The 19,461-nt window shown below is 47.6% G+C and overlaps 1 pseudogene; it reads left to right on the top strand.

The window, feature by feature from the left end:
- Positions 1 to 11,550: 11,550 nt before the first annotated feature.
- LOC116596478 lies at positions 11,551 to 15,451 on the top strand (annotated as a pseudogene).
- The last annotated feature ends 4,010 nt before the right edge of the window (positions 15,452 to 19,461 follow it).

Genomic DNA, 19,461 nt, shown 5'->3' with positions numbered 1-19,461 from the left:
GTCCCAGGTTCTACCCAGGCCTGCTGAATCAGAACCCAATTTTAACAAGATCCCAGGGGATTCATGTACACTTACATTTGGGAAGTGTTGCTTTAGAGACCTTCCCCTGCCCCAGTGTTCCATACTTGATTCTCCCCTCTCTCCAACCCTCAAACATACCTCTTGCTCTCGAAATTTCCAGCAGACAGCCTACCTCTTACTTAATGGAGAGGGTCCGGGGAACGGTGGGAAGATCCTGCTGTCCCTCTCAGCCGTTCGTGGTTTCCATCCATTCTCAGTCTCATCGCCCATTCTATTCTTTCCTTGGACCCCCACTAAACATGCAGGCTCAGGGACCTCTTTACTAAGTCCCAGCTTCTGCATCTCCTGACGTTGCCCCATCTGATCTGTTTGTATCTTGGTCTTCCTTTTCTCAGCTCAGACCTCTCTATTCTTAAAAGAACCCTCCCCTTGTCCCCGCCTCCTCCTTCTACTTGTGCCCCTCCTATTTCTGAGAGTCCCCAGGAGCACTCCACCAAGGATGCCCTGCCAGCCCCCATCAAGCCACTCCCGGAGCCCTAATGGTCTGGCTCCCTTCCAGCTCTGCCGCTGTGTGCACTGCACTCAGGCCTCAGGCCCTCTGACTCCCTGCAGCCCTGGGCTCTCCAGCCCTTCTCCTTCCCACACACACCCCAGGGAAAGCCATCCTGAGGACCAGAGCTCTCTGCCTCTCTTGCTCTTGTGAGTGCCCCAGGCTGCTGGGCCATGCTTCCTTCTCCCTTCTCCCCCCAGAGAACTCATGCTGGTCTGCAGCCTCAGAGGCCGTTTTGGGGACACGATCTCCTGGTGTGGGCCTCCATCCTGCTTCTGCCAGTCCTGGTGAGCACAGGGCTGGCCTCAACTCTCGAGGAAGCACCTGCCTCCACAGAGTGTCCCTAACACAATAGCTCTATATAGCCAGAAATGAGGTCGCTTGGTCTGGCAACCTAGCTCTTCCTCGTGTCCTCCTCCCTGTGTCTGTCCATGGCACCTTCTCCAGATATCCATCAGGCTTAGGGGCAGGAGCTCATCTCTGATACTAGCCCCCTGTCTCCAGCAGCCCACCCCAATCACCCTCTGTCCTCCTGCTGTCACTTGCTTAGAAACTTACAAATGTCTCTAGTGGCTCCCCAAGTAGACATTTAGGGGCCAGTTTAGGGATGGTCTAAGCCCTTTGATGCCTGATCCACCTGTCTCTTGCCAGTCTTTCCTCCATTCCCTTTCTTGCCCAACGCTGAAGATTACTCTTTCCCAGACACAGGGTTGGAAATACCAGCCCTTTCACCTGGCTGTTCTCTCCGGGGGGCGGGGGCGGTGGGGGTGGTGGGTGGGGAGGCAGTGTCCTCACTATTGCCCTGCCTTTCTTCTCTGGGAGGCTGCAGAGTCACATTCCTTTTCATGATGGTGGAAGGGCTTTACTGTTGCAGATCTTCGTGGTTCTGGAAGACTCTCCCCAAAGTAGACTTGAGGCAGAAGGAGGACTTAGTGGCACTGAGCTAAAGTCATCTTGGAAGGGCTCTTTACTTGGACAGTTTTCTGTTCTCTATTAACTACACAGACTAGAAAGAAATCAACCAGGATGGTGTTGGTGGCTTCCTAGGGTCTAGAGCCCCAGAGAAAGGCTTTCTGGGTTAGAGCCACTGCTGAGTGATGAGGACATCAATTGGGCCAGCAGGTAGAAGGCCGGTGAGCAAATTCTGAATCAGTCCCTGTGGTTGGAGGTAAGTATCTCTACTTTAGACCCAGCAAGGCTGGTTCTTGGAGCTCTGCGTGCATTTTTATGTTTTGTGTTTTCTGGGTATCACACTGTGGCAGTGAGAGACTTATGAACACTCAGTGTTATCCAGAGTGAGTGACCTGGGCCGTTAGAGATGCAGGGGAAGGGACTGGGGCAGCTTGGAAGAAGGGCCCGAGCCTGAGATCAAGACAGTGTATGTAAAGGTCAGTGGGAGCTGAATGCGTTTGCTGTACCTGCTTCAAGGTGGAAGCCTTTAGCTTCCACCTGCAACATCACAGGTGATGTGGAGGAGCATGGCATTTTTCCTGGAAACCTGGGCCTTAAAACTGTATTTTGAAGATTTTATTTATCTATTTATTTGAGAGAGAGAGAGAGAGAGCACACGTATAGGCAGGGGGGACAGCAGAGGGAGAGGGAGAAACAGACTCCCCGCCAAGCAAGGAGCCTGATGAGGGACTCAATGAGGGACTCAATCCCAGGACCCCTGGGATCATGACCTGAGCCAAAGGCAGATGCTTAACCGACTGAGCCACCCAGGAGACCCCAAACAGTGTTTTAGAAAACCAGCAGAACTCACTCTCTCCAAACACGGACGCAACGCGACAGAAAACAGATCTAAGGTGGTGTATTAGGCAGAAGGCTCCCGGCCAGGCTGTGTGTTGGGCCATAGCGCCCCCTGGAGGTCCTAGAGCGTCAGTTGCTTGGATCCACTTCAAGGTCAAGTTTTCTAGATAGGCATGAACGTGAAGACAGAAAAAAAATATTAAAGCATCCACTAAATACGGTTGTCCACATGTTCCAGGAGGAAAAGGAAAATGCCTGGGGCCATCTCAGAAGATTTCTGGGTGGGTATGCTCCAGCTTTCAGCCTTCCTCCCAGTTGACTTCCCCTGTTGTTAGGGGAAAGACCCACACTACATGTGTTAGTTTTGCCCTGGGGTCCCTCCCACTCCCAAATCTAGGCTGAATTACTCAGTGTTGAATAATACACAATGGGAGTCAACACTTGGGCGAAAGAGTAGAGCTCCCATCTCCAGTTTCTAGGCTGGAAGAAAGAAAAGACTGCATGTCCCTTCCATTTTCCTGGTTGTCCACACTTCTACTGATCACAAACCATCTCAAAGACAACCAGTCTCATGCTCATTGAGGAAGAGGAAGGGAACTATTTTAGCATGTAAATATAATATATACATTATATTTACACATGGGACAAGAACAAATTCCTTTTCTTATGGTTGTGGGATGGTCAGCAGGAAAGAAAGCTATCATGTTGGAAGTAAGAGTAGGGTAAGGGGTGAGGGGAGTAGGGGAGGGTGGGAGGGGCCCATTTTTCACCTTGTTCTGGGTGAAGTAGGGAGATGGCCTGGCAAAGGCCAGTTCTCCAGGAGGCTTAAACTTCAGGGACCCTCATCCTCACAGACCCCTTCCAAGGCCTTTGATATCTCCTTGCAGTGTGTTCCCATGGTGATATATAATTATGTATTCAAAAGTTTGTCTTTTTCTTCTAAAAGAGCCATACCCTCTCTGGTTTTATGAGCTTCAGGCTCCCCTGAACCCCCAACCTCCCACAGGACCTGGAGTTGGGTAGGAACCATTCAGGTAAGAGATAATGAAAACCTTCAACAAAGGCAGGTCAAGGGGGGAATGAGAGGAACAGAGGAGAGAGATGCTTTCATGAGAAAGGACTGTCACTGACCGACCTGTAGCTCTTGCTGCTGGGGATTTGTCTCTTCTCTGTTCCATAGTGTTCAGAACAGTGCCTGGTGCACAAATCCTTGAGTGACGACTATTTGTCTGGGAGGCAGAGGTCAGGAACTCACGACTAATTAGGTATGAAGGGGGTCATACAGGGTGCCCCAAATAGACGAGCTTAGCATGCCTTCCCCCTGTCTCCCAGCCCTGCTCTGCCACATCACCTATACCCACTCCTGGGGTAGAAAGCATCAAGGCCTCTGCCTTTTTTTTTTTTTTAAGATTTTATTTATTTATTTGACACACAGAGAGAGAGAGAGAGAGAGAGAGAGAGATCACAAGTAGCCAGAGAAGCAGGCAGAGGGAGAGAGGGAAGCAGGCTCCCCGATAGCAGAGAGCCCGATGCGGGGCTTGATTTCAGGACCCTGAGATCATGACCTGAGCCAAAGGCAGAGGCTTTAACCCACTGAGCCACCCAGGCACCCCAAGGCCTCTGGTTTTTAACATTCAGTGGCCACTTGGCCCGTTGGATCCAGGTCCTTGGAAAACACCACAGGTGAAAAGGACTTGGGGGTCTAGGGACTCAAGTAGGTATAGTTAATATAATAAAATATTCTTGCCTAAATATCCTTAGCTTCATTTACTTCCTGGGTAAGCCTGGGGTGGCGAGGGTCCATTGGTGTGATGGCTAAGTGTTTAACAACCACCTCTCAAAAAAAAATAAACCTGATTTGTAAACATTGGCTGATTTTCCTTTTTTTCCTTAAGATTTTTATATATTTATTATTTGACAGAGAGAGAGACACAGCCAGAGAGGGAACAGAAGCAGGGGGCATGGGAGAGGGAAAAACAGGTGTTCCGCTAAGCAGGGAGCCCGCTGTGGGGCTCAGTCCCAGGACCTTGGGATCATGACCTGAGCTGAAGGCAGATGCTTAATGACTGAGCCATCCAGGCACCCCTGCATTCACTGATTTTCATGAGCTATGTTTCGGCTATGGCTCATTTCAAACAAGTAACGTGATGTGACTGGACATGTGGGGAAGAGATACACACAGCAGGTTCTCCAGAGCCCATACGAACTGAAACTAGCACACCCCGGTGTGGGCCCGGTGATAGAAGTTCCCTACCACTTGAACAGGAGTGGTGGACCAAGGGACCCCCTATTCTGGGTCAGGCTGTATGTGGGCCTTTCTTTTTACTGGTGAGATTGCTTCAGGTTGGGTAAAATGTATGTAGATAATCGATTTGGCCCAAAGCCCAATTTTTTTAAAAAAGTGTTCAAAAAATGCTGATTTTTAAAAATTAAGGTATAATGCAGTCATACCACATGTATACCTCGATAAAGTTTTTGCACATATATACCAATATAGCCCCTGCCTGGATTAAGATACAAGCCCTTTGCCACATCCCAGCAGCCTTTCGGGTTTCTCCTTCTTGTCAGTGTGTGCCCCATAAATGAGTTTTCTCCATTCTGGGGTTCGTCTAAATGGTATCATGCACTGTGGAGTTTTTTGTATCTGGCTTTTATTCATTGTTAGATCTGTGAAAGTTTATCCGTGTTGTCATGCGTTAAGAGTCTTCCTACCTCTGTGTAGTATTCCTAGTGCTGATTTTTAATAATGTTAACTTTAATTAAAGTTTTTGTTTTCATGCTTCTCATGACTGTTTCTGTCACTCATCTATCAAACTGTGGATTCCACAGGTTGGCCCTCCTGGTCTCATACTTAGTCCCATGATGCTCTGCTTCTCCTTGGCCCTGACTCAGCATCCACCACTTCCTCACCTCCCAAAACATTGGCCATACCCCTCAGAATCCCTTCTCCGTAATTAGTCCACTTCTGCCTGTTCTCAACATTTCTTTCAATGCTTCTGTCCTCTCTAGTCTTAACTGACACCTGCATGACACTGGTTATGGACTGAATATTTATGTTCCCCTGAAATTCCTGTTCTGAGCCCTATCCCCCAGTGTGACTGTATTTGGAGCTAGGCCCTGGGAGGTGGTGGTAAAGGTTAAATGACATCACAAGGATGGGGCACTAATCGCATAGGGTTGGTGCCCTTGTGAGGAGTGGAAGGGAGAACTCTCCCCCAACCATGGGAGGACACCGTGAGAATGTGGCCAGCTGCAAGCAAGGCAGAGCGTCCTCAACAGGAAATGAATTGGCTAGCACATTGAGCTTGGACTTCCCAGCCTCCAGCACATAAGACCATAACTGTCTGTGACGCAAGCCTCTCATCCGTGGTATTTTGTCCTGGCATGACAAGGAGACAGCGCCAACACCCAAGGACAGCCCTTCACCTGAGGCCCTTTTTAGCACTGACTGTGTAAGTGTTTGGAATTTGAACTTGCCCTACTTTCAAGCTAAAAAGTTAACCTGTTACTGGATGTGAATGTTGACCTGTTAATGGATGCTGGCTGAAGACATACGATTCCTGGATCAGAGACAATGAGCTTTATTACTCACAGCACAGCAAGTAATGAAAGCATCCTGTCAGCATCAGTTGCCTTGGCCTCTGAGTCCTCCAGGGGCCACACAGGGGAGCCCTCTGGGCGCTGTGCATGTGGTGGGCATGAGAATGGGGAAGCCGCCCCTTTTGAAGGAATCAATAAGCAAGTTCTTTGTCCTTGAAGCAACCTCAAGGTTGCTTGCTGCACACACAACCCCAAGACCTACTTCAGGCATAGCGGTCAGGGCCTTATATTCCTGGCATGCCCAGCACAAATGTACAGTGATGCACAGGGCTGATGTGGTTTGCCTCTCCCAACAATCGGCCCTGCACATTCTTGGCTGACTTGAATATTCACATGAGTATGCCACGCCATCCGCCACGCTGATTAATCTGATCACAGAGCCTGGAACCAAAGCTGCTCAATCTGTCTCATACAGAATTTAATTAAGTCTACTATCTATAGAACTTGAAGCATCAAGATGAGGCCAACTTTGAGTATTGGCTTCAACCTGGCCACCTAGTGTCCCAGACTCAGTCACTAGTGAACGAGTCCCAAGGGCGACACAAGGGGAACAGTAGGTCTAATTTCAGATGGTTGGGAGATAGTCTAAACCCAGGTTACAATCCATTACAATTCTCACAAGTGACTTTTAGATTAATCTACCGACTTTGGATGTCACTGCCAATAATGATGGGAGGCAGTAGATGGGCCAAAAAGTAATCCCCATCCCTAAAGGAGAGCCATTCCATGGCCCACAAACAAACATATGCCTCCACACACGTCACCCCAGTTCAAGATTTGCGGTGAATTCTGATTGGTATCTCCATTGTGCAGATTGGCTAAGCCCTATGGGCGGTGTCACCAAATCGGTGCAGCCTCGGTTGCCATATATGACCCAAGAACACTCAGGCGACACGAAAAACGTGTGCATCGGTACCCGTCAGACCGCAACAAGGTTGTACTGGATGGCGCATTTGTCCAAGGTCAGGGGAGGGGAGGCTCGGCATTTCGGAGCTGCCATCATTGGCAAAGGGCACAACCAAATAGTCCAGGACCTGTCATGGGGATGTGAGTTTCCCGTTTCCATAGCACGTGGACACAGGACGCCCAAACCAGAAGGGGTCAGGCTGACCGCTGACACGTAACTCGTATAAACCAGGTGGTGGTTTTGCCAGGTTGCAGGGCTGGACTGGGGGAACACAGAGGTCAGTCACCCTTCCCTCCCTGCACCTCCTGGCATCTGGGGTGCCCCAGGGCCTCTGCACCTGTGGGACTAGTGTCCATTCCAGTAGTAGCTAGCACTTCGCCTTTTCTCCAGGCTTTTCCTACTGCACCCTGACCTGTTATCTGGCGGGGCCAGGTGTGAGTGGAACCAAATGCACAGAGATCCTTTTTATCTCCAACCTTGGCCTCTGTGGGCCCACGTAGGGGGCAGTGTACTCAACTACGTGTACTCAACTACATCATCATTACCTTTATCACCTAGGCTTGTGTAAAGCCATTGGAGAGTCCAGGGGCTAAACCAGAGTGAAGTTTGAATCCCCTAGATCCCCTCTGCCAGGCTGACAACCAGAGGCTGTACCAGCGAGGCTGGCCAGGGGTTGTTCTTGGAGGACAAAAGGAAGCACTATTCCCAGGACTAATCTGAATCCCAAATCTTCAGAAAAGGGTTATATAACCCCTCCTTTTGTCCTGATCATTACTGGAGAAATGGCTGAGGGATGATTCTTGTCTGGGGACAACTATGCTCAGTGACCACACGGTCTCACTGAAGTGTGTGGACCAGAAGGAGAGGAGGGAGGTAGTCAGAGGCTTGTGAGTAATTTTTGAGGCAGCCATTCCAATGCCGAATAATATGGAATGCCTGCAGATGGCAAGGCGCTTGGCATGGCCATCAGATACCTTGACTATGGGCCCCTTGCTGTGTGGCTTTTGCAACAAAGGGTACATCACTGTCAGACTCTAGACAGTGTGAAAAGCCAAAACTTCACATGGCTCAGTTACGAGGGCCACAGAAATGTGGCCAGTCTCCTGGTCAGATTAAGGTAGGAACACGATCACCTGAAAATGGACCCCCATTCAGAGGTAGTCAGTTATCTAGGAGCAGACAGGAGCAGTGCCCCATGCGATATGGCTTCTTTACAATGAGACAAGCAGTCTAATTTCTGGGAGGCATTACAAGTTTTATAGTGGCCTCTGCAACGGAAACAGACAGTTCTCTATTTTGTGCCCTGTCCACAATTGTGGCTGTGTTGCCATGTCTGGTGCAATGATGGGTCTAGGCAATGGTGGGAGGTGCATGGCCAACGCAGGCTGGGTTGGCAGCCTGAATCCTGCAGGTCATACTAGAGAAGGGTCCTTATCATGGGCATCTCCATGAATGACCTGGGGTGTGTGATTGGCAGATAGATCTGTTTCCAATTCACAGTTCCTGTGAGAAATGTCTTTGATCTGCTGGTCTCCCCCACGGGACTGCTAGGTCATTGACGACAAGACATAATGCAGTAAAAGTGGGTCATGTTTCATCAGGGGAAGTATCGGTGAGAGCTATCAGCACTGCCTTGAGTTCTGCACATTGAGCAGAATGAACATGGCTCTTTTGATTCTGCTGTGCTGGTGCTGGGGTGGAGTGTGGACATCATCAGGGGCGAGCGTAGCCAAACCAACAGTGAACCAGGCAGGCACTTGGGGGACCCTCTGTGAATCGAGGGCCCCACTGAGCTCGCAAGTGATGCTTCAGGTGATGAAGTGAGGAAGGGAGTTCTCCCCAAAGGGATTGCCACCACCCTTCCATGTACAATTCGGGTTATGTTAGGGACAGGCCAGCTGTACTCTTGAATAAAGCATTTCCATTTGACCGTTAAGGCCTTTTGTGCTCTTCTCTCGATAGCCGCCAAATCCAAGCTGACCTGTGCCAGAATGGAGGACGTCAGGAGTACAGTGACAGGACCAGTACAGGATCAGTAACAAGGTAGTAGCAGGGTTTTTTCCGTTGTTGTTCTGGTTTTTTTTTTTTTTTTTTTTTTTTTAAAGCAATGTACTTCACGACTGTGTCCGGCTGGTGGCGCTGTTGTACCTGGAAATGGCCTTTACGTAATTGCAGCCATAGAGGCTATTTTCCCGTTCACCTTTCTCCTCTTGGAATCCTGTAGTTTGTTCCATTTCGAGTGTTCAGGAATCACTTGTGGACAAGCAGCAGCCTCTGAATGGGCAAATGCGCTGACACTAGGAGCACTCAGAGCACAAGCCTGAACAAGCACCAATACCAATTATATTTTCAGCAGTGGCATCCCCAACGCAGATCATTGGCCCTAAGATCCCAACTACAGGGTAGCTTTAATTTCCCTTCCCTACTGCAGACGTTGCTCAGAGCCCAGCCTTTGAAGTTGGGTGATTTTTTTTTTTTTTAACCTTATGGAAAAACAGACTAAGGAGTTTAGTGTGTGCTAATCAGGAGCTGTAGCAACAGTGCCAGGAGATAGGAGATCATGCTATCCACCTCCCTGCTTTTTAAAAAGATTTTATGTATTTGTCAGGAGAGAGTACACAAGCAGGGAGAGCAGCAGGTAAAGGGAGAAGTGGACTCCCCACCCAGCAAGGACCCGGATGCCGGACTGGATCCCAGAGCTCTGGGATCAGGACCTGAGTCAAAGGCAGACACTTAACTGATTGAACCACCCAGGCATTGGGAAATCATGCTATTCCAAGGCAGAGGGGTGGGGAGGTTTGGGGGCTTTTGAGGAGATGCGGGGGCGTGGAGGAGGGATAGAGGAGCACAGAGGGTGCTGGGGGGTGGGGGAGGCTAGCCTATGGGACAGCAGTGGGGACAGCTGGTAGGCTTTTATTTTCTCTTGGCTTCTGGCTATAGAGTTGACATACCACTGGCCATGTACCTCTAGTGTCAGCCCAGAGACCCCCTGAGCCCGGGGTCATTTTGCCCCAGTCCCACACTGTATTCCTTGGTCCCTTCAGCCATCCCAGCTGCATCTATCCACAGGACATGGTAAGGGGGTGACAGGCTTGGTAAGGTGACAGGTCCTACAGAGCTACAAATGTCTGAGCCCATCCCTCCATGAAGTTCCCAGCATACTTCACTTTTTCATCAAAGCAGCTGACGGGGGGAGAGGGATCGGGGTGCATAGAGGGACAGAGCAGGTCCTTGCCAGCAAGCAAAGTTTTTTGGTCACTTGGGTTTGAATGGCTCACCCAAATACATGTGTAATGCTTTTGGTTCATGTTAGGTTCTGTGTCAAACACACCGACCGATACCATTTATTTCAGCTTTTGAGTCCTTTGACTCAGCAGCCAGAGCCATACTGTCACCCCACCATCATGACTTCTCTTCCACCTCCTGCGCAGATGAGAATAAGCTGGAACTGAAGCGCTGTTCCGGGGGCTTGTTTCAATCCTATCTCTCCCTGCTTCTTCTTATTAACAGGTAGGCCACTGGGAGGCCCTCACTGGAGCCCCCCTCACCCTGCCACCCACCACTGCGGGAAGAGAATTCACTAACATATGCCAGGGAGTCTCTTCGTAACCCTTGGCCTGGTCCACAGGGTCCTTCCTCTTCCAGAAAGGCCATGTCTCCTTTAGCAACACATCCTCACTGCCAAAACCATCATAGTCTGGCATCTGAATTTCTCCTGTGGATCAGTGATTAATTGGCCTCTTACAGTTTCCTGGATGCTGGCCAAGATGAGACTAAGGACTTTATTACTCAGGGCACAGCAAGCAGCATAAGCAGAGTTTACATCGCTTCCCTTTCCACCCAAGTCCCACAGGGGCAACGTGGAGGGCCTCAGTGGATGCTGTGTATGCAGTAGGTTTGTGCTGCATCTGAGAACACTGAGCCTGGGGAACCCAGGTCTTTTATAGCAAAAAATAATCAAGCCTGCTCTTTGTCCTAGAGGAAGGTATTATCACATTCCTCAAAGCTGCTCTGTCAGCACAAGCCTGAGAAATGGCACAGAGAACAGTTAGGGACCTCATAATCTTGGATATCCATAAAGAATGTGCAGGGACACGCCAAGCTCTCCCCATAGCTCCTACCCTGTGTCCATTTCCAGGCCATGCCTGTTTCTTTTTAATTTTTAAAAATGATTTCTTTATTTGAAAAAGAGAGCAGGGGGTGGGAAGGGCATAGGGAGAGAGACAGAGAGAACCTCAAGCAGACTCCCCTTCAAGCATGGAGCCCAACTTGGGGCTCTATCCCACCAGTCTGAGATCATGACCCAAGCTGAAATCAAAAGTCGGAGGCCTACCTGACTGAGCCACCCGGGTGCCCCTGTTTTCAGGAATGGTTAGAGCAGTCAAAACATGGGCCCAGATCTACATTTTATTATGGGCCTCCTTTTGCAACTGGACTGCTTCACTATGAACATACGTTTGCAGGGACAATGAAAGATATAGTTACCAGATATGCTCACCAGAGTGGGTCTCATTTTGACAGAAGATTTGGATGGGATTTTCTTGGCTTACATGGAGAACATGATATTGTTAAGATACTGGGAACCAGAGGACCAGAGGACGTAGCCAAAATAGGGATTGTAGAGCATAACAATCAGTGCCAATCAATCTGTGAAGTGATATCATGGAAGTCCGCTATTAGAAGGGCTGGCCAGTGTATTGAATTTGACAATGACTACAACACTCTGTATCCACAATTCATGGAATCAGTCTAGTGGGTCTTCAAACAACTCTACAACAAAGGGTTTGTGGATAGAGGTGTGGATAGAAAGGCCTTGTGGATAGAGGTATGTCCTTCTCTACCACATTGTAACATTCCACTTTCCAACTTTGAGTCTCACCAGAAATACAAAGATATTCAAGATCCTTCAATATTTGTAATATTCCTTTTGGAGGAAGATGAAACTGTATCTTTGGTTGCTTAGATAACCACTTCCTAGACATCTTAGTAACCTTGTCCTGTGTGTTAATCCAGATACGCAGTATATGAAGATTAAAGATGTTTTTCAGAGGAAAATTACTGATTTTCGCAGAAGCCAGATTATGAGCCCTCCATAAGATGGAGAGTGACTATGAGATCCTTGAAAGACTTCCTGGCACCTATCTCAAAGAGCAAGAGATATAGGCCCCTGTTTGACTATCTTGAGCAGGTAAGGAGAATCGTGCTTTTACTGGGCTTGCTGATGGCCATGTGCAGGAGGCGAAGGGCCCTAGACGGGCCCACCAGGTTCTTTACTTTAGTGCTGATGATTATTGGGTCTGTGTGGACTTCAGCATCACGTGGAGAGACTTCCCCTTTTCGCCCTATGGATGCTTGAGGTTGTTCGACATCAGAAGTGACTGATTTCACAGGACAGCCTGTGAGGGATGCTGACAGAAACATAAAAACATCATCAGGACCCTGAAAAAAGGAGGCCGACTTCTTGTTGCCAGTACCTTCACTCACAGCTACCCTTCTTGCTGGAGGTTGGTCACTCCCCTCATTTATAAAGCAGAGCCTAGCTGGTGGAGAAGTTGGTTAGACTGGTTGCTGAGGAATTAGTGACCTGTGTTTCTGGGTCCCAGGGTTTGTACGAGAAAAGTGTTTAGGAAACTTGCTGAAGAATGCATGTGACTGGGCAATTTCCAGAAACAGGTAGTGGGGCACCCCAATCGCATTGTGGGTCAGTGATGACTTTGAGGAGGCAGTACGCATTGGGTCAATGGCAGAACTTGAAGAACTGTTGGGAAAAAAGATCTCTGATCTGCACAGAGAGAGCATTGACCATCTGACCATCCCTGCCTGCTGTGAAAATTGTTGCACCGCATCTCTAAAGAGTTTGACTGCTGGTTCAAGAGTGGCAGCATGCCCTATGCTCAACTTCATTATCATTTGAAAGCAAGAGGGAGTTTGAGGATGCTGAGACGCTGACCAGACCAGAGGATGGGTTTACACTCTGGTGGTGCTGGCCATTGTTCTCTTAGGACAGTGTCTTTTAGGAATGCGATTGTGAACAGGCTCATCCTGGAGAGTGCTGGCCAAAAAATGAGCAAACAAAATAAGAATTATCTGGATCCACTTTCAGTCATCCATAAATATGGTGTCGATGCCTTCAGATTGTATCTTATTAACTCCCCTGCGGTGAGAGCAGGAAGCCTCAGCCTTAAGGAGGAGGGTATGTGTGATATCTTGAAGGATGTGCTGCTTCCTTGGTACAGTGCCTACTGCTTCTTCATCCATAACATCCTGAAGTTGCAGAATAAGGAAGAAATGGAATTCTCCTACAACCAAAACATGGCTTAAGAAAGTGCCAACATCACAGACCAGAGGGTCCTGCCCTTCACACAGGTACTTATTGGTTTTTTTGACACCAAAATGGCAGCTTACAGGATCTATACTGTTGTGCTTTGCCTGATCAAGTTCATGGATGTCCTGACCAACTGGTATGTCAGGAGGAACTGGAGAAGACAAAAGGGTGCAAACAGGGTAGAGGACTATGTTATGGCCCTGGAGACTTTGTTCAGTGTCCTGTCTTCCCTGTGCAGACTTACAGCCCCTTATACACCTTTTCCTACTGAACTGATGTCCTGGAATCCAAAGATGCTGACTTACCCTATTTCTGTCCAGGACAGACATACAACAGCGTCCACTACCTCATGCTGCCCTATGTTTGAGAGGAGCTGATTGACAAGAAAACAGAGGGTGCAGTGTCTTGGATGTAGTCTGATTGAATGTGGGTGAGTGATTTGAAACTCCAAAACCATTCTGATAAAGTATCCTTTGAAAGAAATTGCGGTTATCCCCTCAGGATCCAGAAGCTCTTACTGAGACCAAGTCTTTGGAGAAGTCTATCGCTGAGGAATTGAATGTTTGAAAAGCTATACTATCTTTAGACAAAATACATATGTGACATTCCCCTAAGGGCAGATCCTGATCCCATCGTCCTGGGGGAAGCCTCTGAAGGGAAACTTGAAGGCTGTGATATGTCCATCAAGCAGCCGAGGGATGAGTTGCTGGAGGGCTTCCAGGAGAGGGACCATTGTTGCAGAAGGCTGGAACTGCACGAAGAGGACGTTTGTCTCATGTACACCTTTGATCAGACAACAGGAGGGATGACCCTCGGATGCTCAGGCTTTGGTTCTCTTACATGGATGAAGGAGTAGCTCACAACCAGAAACTTCACAGAAAGTGCAGTCTGGTTGTAACTGATGAAATAATAGTTTATTATGAAGCAGAGTCTGCAGGGAAGTATCTGAATGTTACTGAAAGCCACATGGAGTTCATACTTGCCACCATAAAGGCTCCCTTGAAAACGTATCCAGTTCCAACATCAGATAAAGTCCTTATTCAAGAAAAAAAAAATTAGGGGCACTTGGGTGGCTCAGTTTGTTGGGCATCCAACTCTTAATTTTGGCTCAGGTCATGATCTCAGGGTCCTGGGATCAAGTCCTACATGAGGCTCCAGGCTAAGCATGGAGTCTACTTGTCCCTCTCCCTCTGTTCCTCCCCCTGCTTGTTCTCTCTCTCTCTCTCAAGTAAATAAACAAAATGTTTAAACAAACAAACACAGTTAAAGGGGTCTGACCTGAACATTACACTCACCAGAAGATCATCCCTGCCTGGCCCTGCACATTCGTAACATCCATCATAACATTGGTACAAATGGCAGCAAGCAAGATGGGAGGGTTGCTTCTGGAAAAATCCAAAAAGCAATAGTAGGTTACATCTTTTATTATTTATTTATTTTTAAAGATTTTATTTATTTATTTGACAGACAGAGATCACAAGCAGGCAGAGAGGCAGGCAGAGAGAGAGGAGGAAGCAGGCTCCCTGCTGAGCAGAGAGCCCGATGTGGGGCTCGATCCCAGGACTCTGAGATCATGACCTGAGCCGAAGGCAGCGGCTTAACCCACTGAGCCACCCAGGCGCCCCAGGTTACATCTTTTTTTTTTTTTTTTTAAAGATTTTATTTATTTATTTGACAGAGAGAGATCACAAGTAGGAAGAGACACAGGCAGAGAGAGAGAGAGGAGGAAGCAGGCTCCCTGCTGAGCAGAGAGCCCGATGCGGGACTCGATCCCAGGACCCTGAGATCATGACCTGAGCCGAAGGCAGCGGCTTAACCCACTGAGCCACCCAGGCGCCCCCCAGGTTACATCTTTTAAAGCTGAAGTGTTGTCACTAATATTTTGGTGGAAAACATACAGAGCTGGCTGTCCTCCATGATGAAAGAGAAATATGAAACCAAACCGACTTACGAAGTCTCACCGGAAAAAGCCTTAGGATGGCAGCAGGGTCTGCCTGCGCCATGGTGGAGAGCCAGGCACTGATCTCTGCCAGTGCTCAAACTGCAGCTCCTGAACAGGCATGGGAGAGTGTTTCATAGGAACAGTGGGTACTCTCCTACTGGAAACCCCACTTGGGTAGACTTGACTTGCGGCCCCCAAGGTCTTCTGTACGAAGCTGCCAAGGCATTTGGCCTTCTGAGCAGGAAGCTAAAACTGTTTCTGAATGAGACTCACAGATGAAATGATGAAGAAATCCCCAGGAAGACTTTGAACCTGAAGATGTATGTTTCTATATTCCTGACAACAGCAGACTTCTGACATTCATTATTAATGCGTTTCAGGCAACCTCCCCTGGCACATACCTGTCCCTTACACACATACACTTAACACAGGCTCTTCAGGGGCATGTATCATGTGCTGCTTTTGGTCTAAAACTGAAATGGGATTGACCCATCATGTGACTTGGAACCTCCCAGTAACATTCACACTTAACCCCAAATACCTACCCAGTCATGTTGTGGGGAGGCTCACCGGAAAAAGCCTTAGGATGAGCTTTTATGCTCAGGTAAGGCTTTTACCTGAGCACTTCAGGGTTTATGTCTATACTTGAAGTCTTCAAGTGTAGATGGCGGAAGTGATTTAAGTGGCATAGTGTGTGCGTATACATTCTGTGGTCTTTTAAAACTTATTTCAGAACTTTTGAAGAAATGGGCAGTGTTAAATATTTCTTTTTTAAGATTTTCGTTTATAATTATTTTTTAAAAGATTTTATTTGAGAGAGAGAGAGAGAGAGAGAGAGAGAGAGAGCATGAACAGGGAGAGGGAAAGGGAGAAGCAGACTCCCCACCAAACAGGGAGCCAAATGCCAGCCTCGATCCCAGGACCCAGGGATCATGACCTGAGCCGAAGGGAGACGCTTAACTGACTGAGCCACGCAAGCACCCCAATTTCTTTCTTTCTTTAAATTTTATTTGTAAGTCATCTCTACACCCAATGTAGGGCTCCAACTCACAACCCTGACATCAAGAGTCACTTGCTCTAATGACTGAGCCAGCCACAGGCGCCCTGAGATATTTCAGCTACCTGGATTTTCTTAATGGAATATTTTAAGTCTCAGTAAATCAGAACAATAAACTTTCTCTCAGATAAAAAAAGAAATCAGAGAATATCTTTATTATCTTTAGAGGAGGCCTTCCAAAACAAAAGCCAGAGCTTTGAAGACAAAGATTGAAATGTTTCTTTATCACAGAGGATATAGGGATGCTGTGGGACATTTCAGTGTCATTAACGGGATGGCGGCCTCTGCTCTTCTGCCAGGTCTTTCTTGCTGGCCAGAATATAGACATGATGGCTGGAGCTGGAATAACAGTCTTAGCTCTTGAATGAACTTGGGAATGGAGGCCTTGCAAGGAAGGGTAACAACATAAGGCATTTGAGCCTCTGACACCACAGGGGCCAACCTTGCTCTGAACCACTAGCACTGAATTTTTATATCAGCCAGAAGTAACCCCCTCCCTTATTTGGGCTATGATTATGTTGTGCCTTGTTCCCTGCACCTGAATCTAATCCTAACTGAGACACCTGGCCAGCCCCAAGTGCAGGGTCATGAGGAATGTAAGCCACTGGTTCTCAACTCTGGTCCACTTTTAGAATAATCCAGGGAGCTTTTGAAGAACATCAGTATCTGGGCCCCATCCCAGATTGTTACATTAAAGCTCTGAGAGTTCGGTCCAAACACAGTTGTTCTTCTTTTCTTTCTTTCTTTTTTTAAAGATTTTTACTTATTTATTTGACAGAGAAAGACACAGCGACAGAGGGAACAGAAGCAGGGGGAGTGGGAGAGGGAGAAGCTGGCTTCCCACCGAGCAGGGAGCCCAATGCAGGGCTCGATCCCAGGACCCCAGGACCATGACCCGAGCCAAAGGCAGACGCCCAACAGCTGGGCCACCCAGGTGCCCCTTCTTTTCTTTTTTTTAAGATTTTATTTATTTATTTGAGAGAGAGAGAGAGAGACAGCAAGTGAAAGAGAGAGAGAGAGCACGCATGAGTTGGGGGGAGCAGCAGAGAGAGAGGCAGAAGCAGGCTTCCCACTGAGAGGGAGCCTGACAAAATAGTATTTCTGGATGAACCCAAGAGTTAGCTTTCTCCATGAAATCACACACATGATAAATTCACATCACCATCCCAATAGAGTCATTGGTATTGTTCATAAACTCCTTTCCACTCTCTCAGTCCTGAGACTTGCACCAACCTTACTCACCACTCCTCACTGTACATCAACTCCTCAAACATGCCTGCTCTCCTAATTGTGCCCCAGAGAACCAGGTTCATTCTCACCTCCACCAGGCAGGACCTGCCTTGTTCAGACCCTCCGCCAGCTGGTGCATCCAGTTTCTCTCCTGCTTTGGGTGTTAGTTGTTAACTGCTCACAGCTACCCCCTTCTCTGGTGGGTTGTCTGTGGACAATGGAGCCTCTGAGAGCCACACAGGCCGGGAAGGTTAGGCCATGAAGGGCCTAGTGAAATGAGGAATGAAATGTAATTTCTGTTTGTGACAAAGTCAAGGGTACTACCGGTAGCACAATTTCATTCTACCTTCGTAATGAAAGGAAATGCTAAATTTCAGTTGGAGGTGAGTAAGAATAAAGATGTGATTTTTGGATTTTCCCCATCCAAGTTCCACTTGTATTCATGGATGGCTGTAGGCTCTGTGGACCCCAGGTTGAGACCCCCATACTAGAGGATTTGTAGGCCTAGGAAACCGGCATTCGATTCACTCAGCCTCACACTACATGGTTCTTAACAGTTAAATAGATTGTTTATCAGTTAAACAGTCCCACCCCTGGCCAAGAGACTGTTTGAGGAACTTTTCAAGGGTCCTGACTAAAATTCCCCATTCTCAGGCAGTATCAGTGAGAGATGCCTTCCTGGGGACTGGGAAGGCCAGGAGAGCTCACTAAGCTCACAGGGAAGACACGTGGCCTTCAGGCAATGATGGTCTCACCTTCTCAACTTGAATCACTTGGTACCCTTCATCAGTCCTTTTCACTCAGGGGAAAGCCACATGGTGTCATATCAGGTAGCAGATATTTGAAGGACTGGGCTCAATTAAGAGCAGAATGTCTTAGGTATTGCTTGAATGTCAGGCTGGCAGAATTTAGGGATGAAAATAATGTTGTAGTTATACTCAAGAAAATTAATGTTTTCTAGGATGAAAATTAGATTATCGGGGTACCCGGATGGCTCAGTTATTTAAGTGTCTGACTTTAGACCAGGTCATGATCTCAGGGTCTTGGGATCGAGCATCGCATAGGGTTCCCTGCTCAGTTGGGAGTCTGCTTCTCCCCCTCACTCTTCCTCCGTGCGCTCTCTCTCTCTCTCTCAAATAAATAAAATCTTAAAAAACAAAGCATTCAGCTATTTAAAAAAAAGAAAATTAGATTATCACCAGAGATTGGACCAAGATTGCATCTTTCTTTCCCACCCTAAATGTCCCAAAGTAACAAAAAATATAGATTTTTAAGAAGAGTAAATCTCTCACTTTTTCTTTATCAGAGTGATATTTGGAGGAGTAAAATGGTGGTGAATGACAATAGCAGCATGGAAGTTGGGACTAGGGAGTCTATGGGAACAAGGTGCTGATACGCTCTAGTTTTTTGTTTGTTTGTTTGTTTGCTTGTTTGTTTTTAAGTAGATTCCATGCCCATCCTAGAGTACAACTTGGGGCTTGACCTCATGACCCCGAGATTAAGACATGTGCAGAGATCAAGAGTTGGTCACTCAAGCGACTGAGCCACCTAGGTGCCCCTGATTCTCTCTAGTTTTGATTTGTTTCATGGGATAAATGAATGGAGATTGAGGAATAGTAGTAGTATACCTTAATAAATTATATTAACTATAATATTTATGGCAGCCTTATATCTACACAGCACTTTTCATTTGTTCAAGACTCTTAACCATTATCTAATCTTTAAATCTATAAATCTTGGATGAGGTATATAAATTACAGAGAACCCAACTAGTGTGTGGCTTTCAGTGTGTGTCATCTGGAGGTGCTTGTTAAAAATGTATTTCCTGGGGTCCCCAATCTTGAGACTCAGATTCTGCAAGTCTGGGGTAGAATTCCCAAGTCTGCTTTTTTTTTTTTTTAAAGATTTAAAAAAAAAGACTTTTATTTATTTATTGGACAGACAGAGATCACAAGTAGGCAGACACGCAGAGAGAGAGAGCACGGGAGAAGCAGGCTCCCCACTGAGCAGAGAGCCTGATGTGGGGCTTGATCCCAGGACTCTGGGATCATGACCTGAGCCGAAGGCAGAGGCTTTAACC

This window comes from Mustela erminea, chromosome 7 (genome assembly GCF_009829155.1).
Source record: "Mustela erminea isolate mMusErm1 chromosome 7, mMusErm1.Pri, whole genome shotgun sequence".
NCBI classification, from domain to species: Eukaryota; Metazoa; Chordata; class Mammalia; order Carnivora; family Mustelidae; genus Mustela; species Mustela erminea.
Note: the sequence above shows the minus strand (reverse complement) of the source record. Positions and strands in the feature narration are given on the sequence as shown.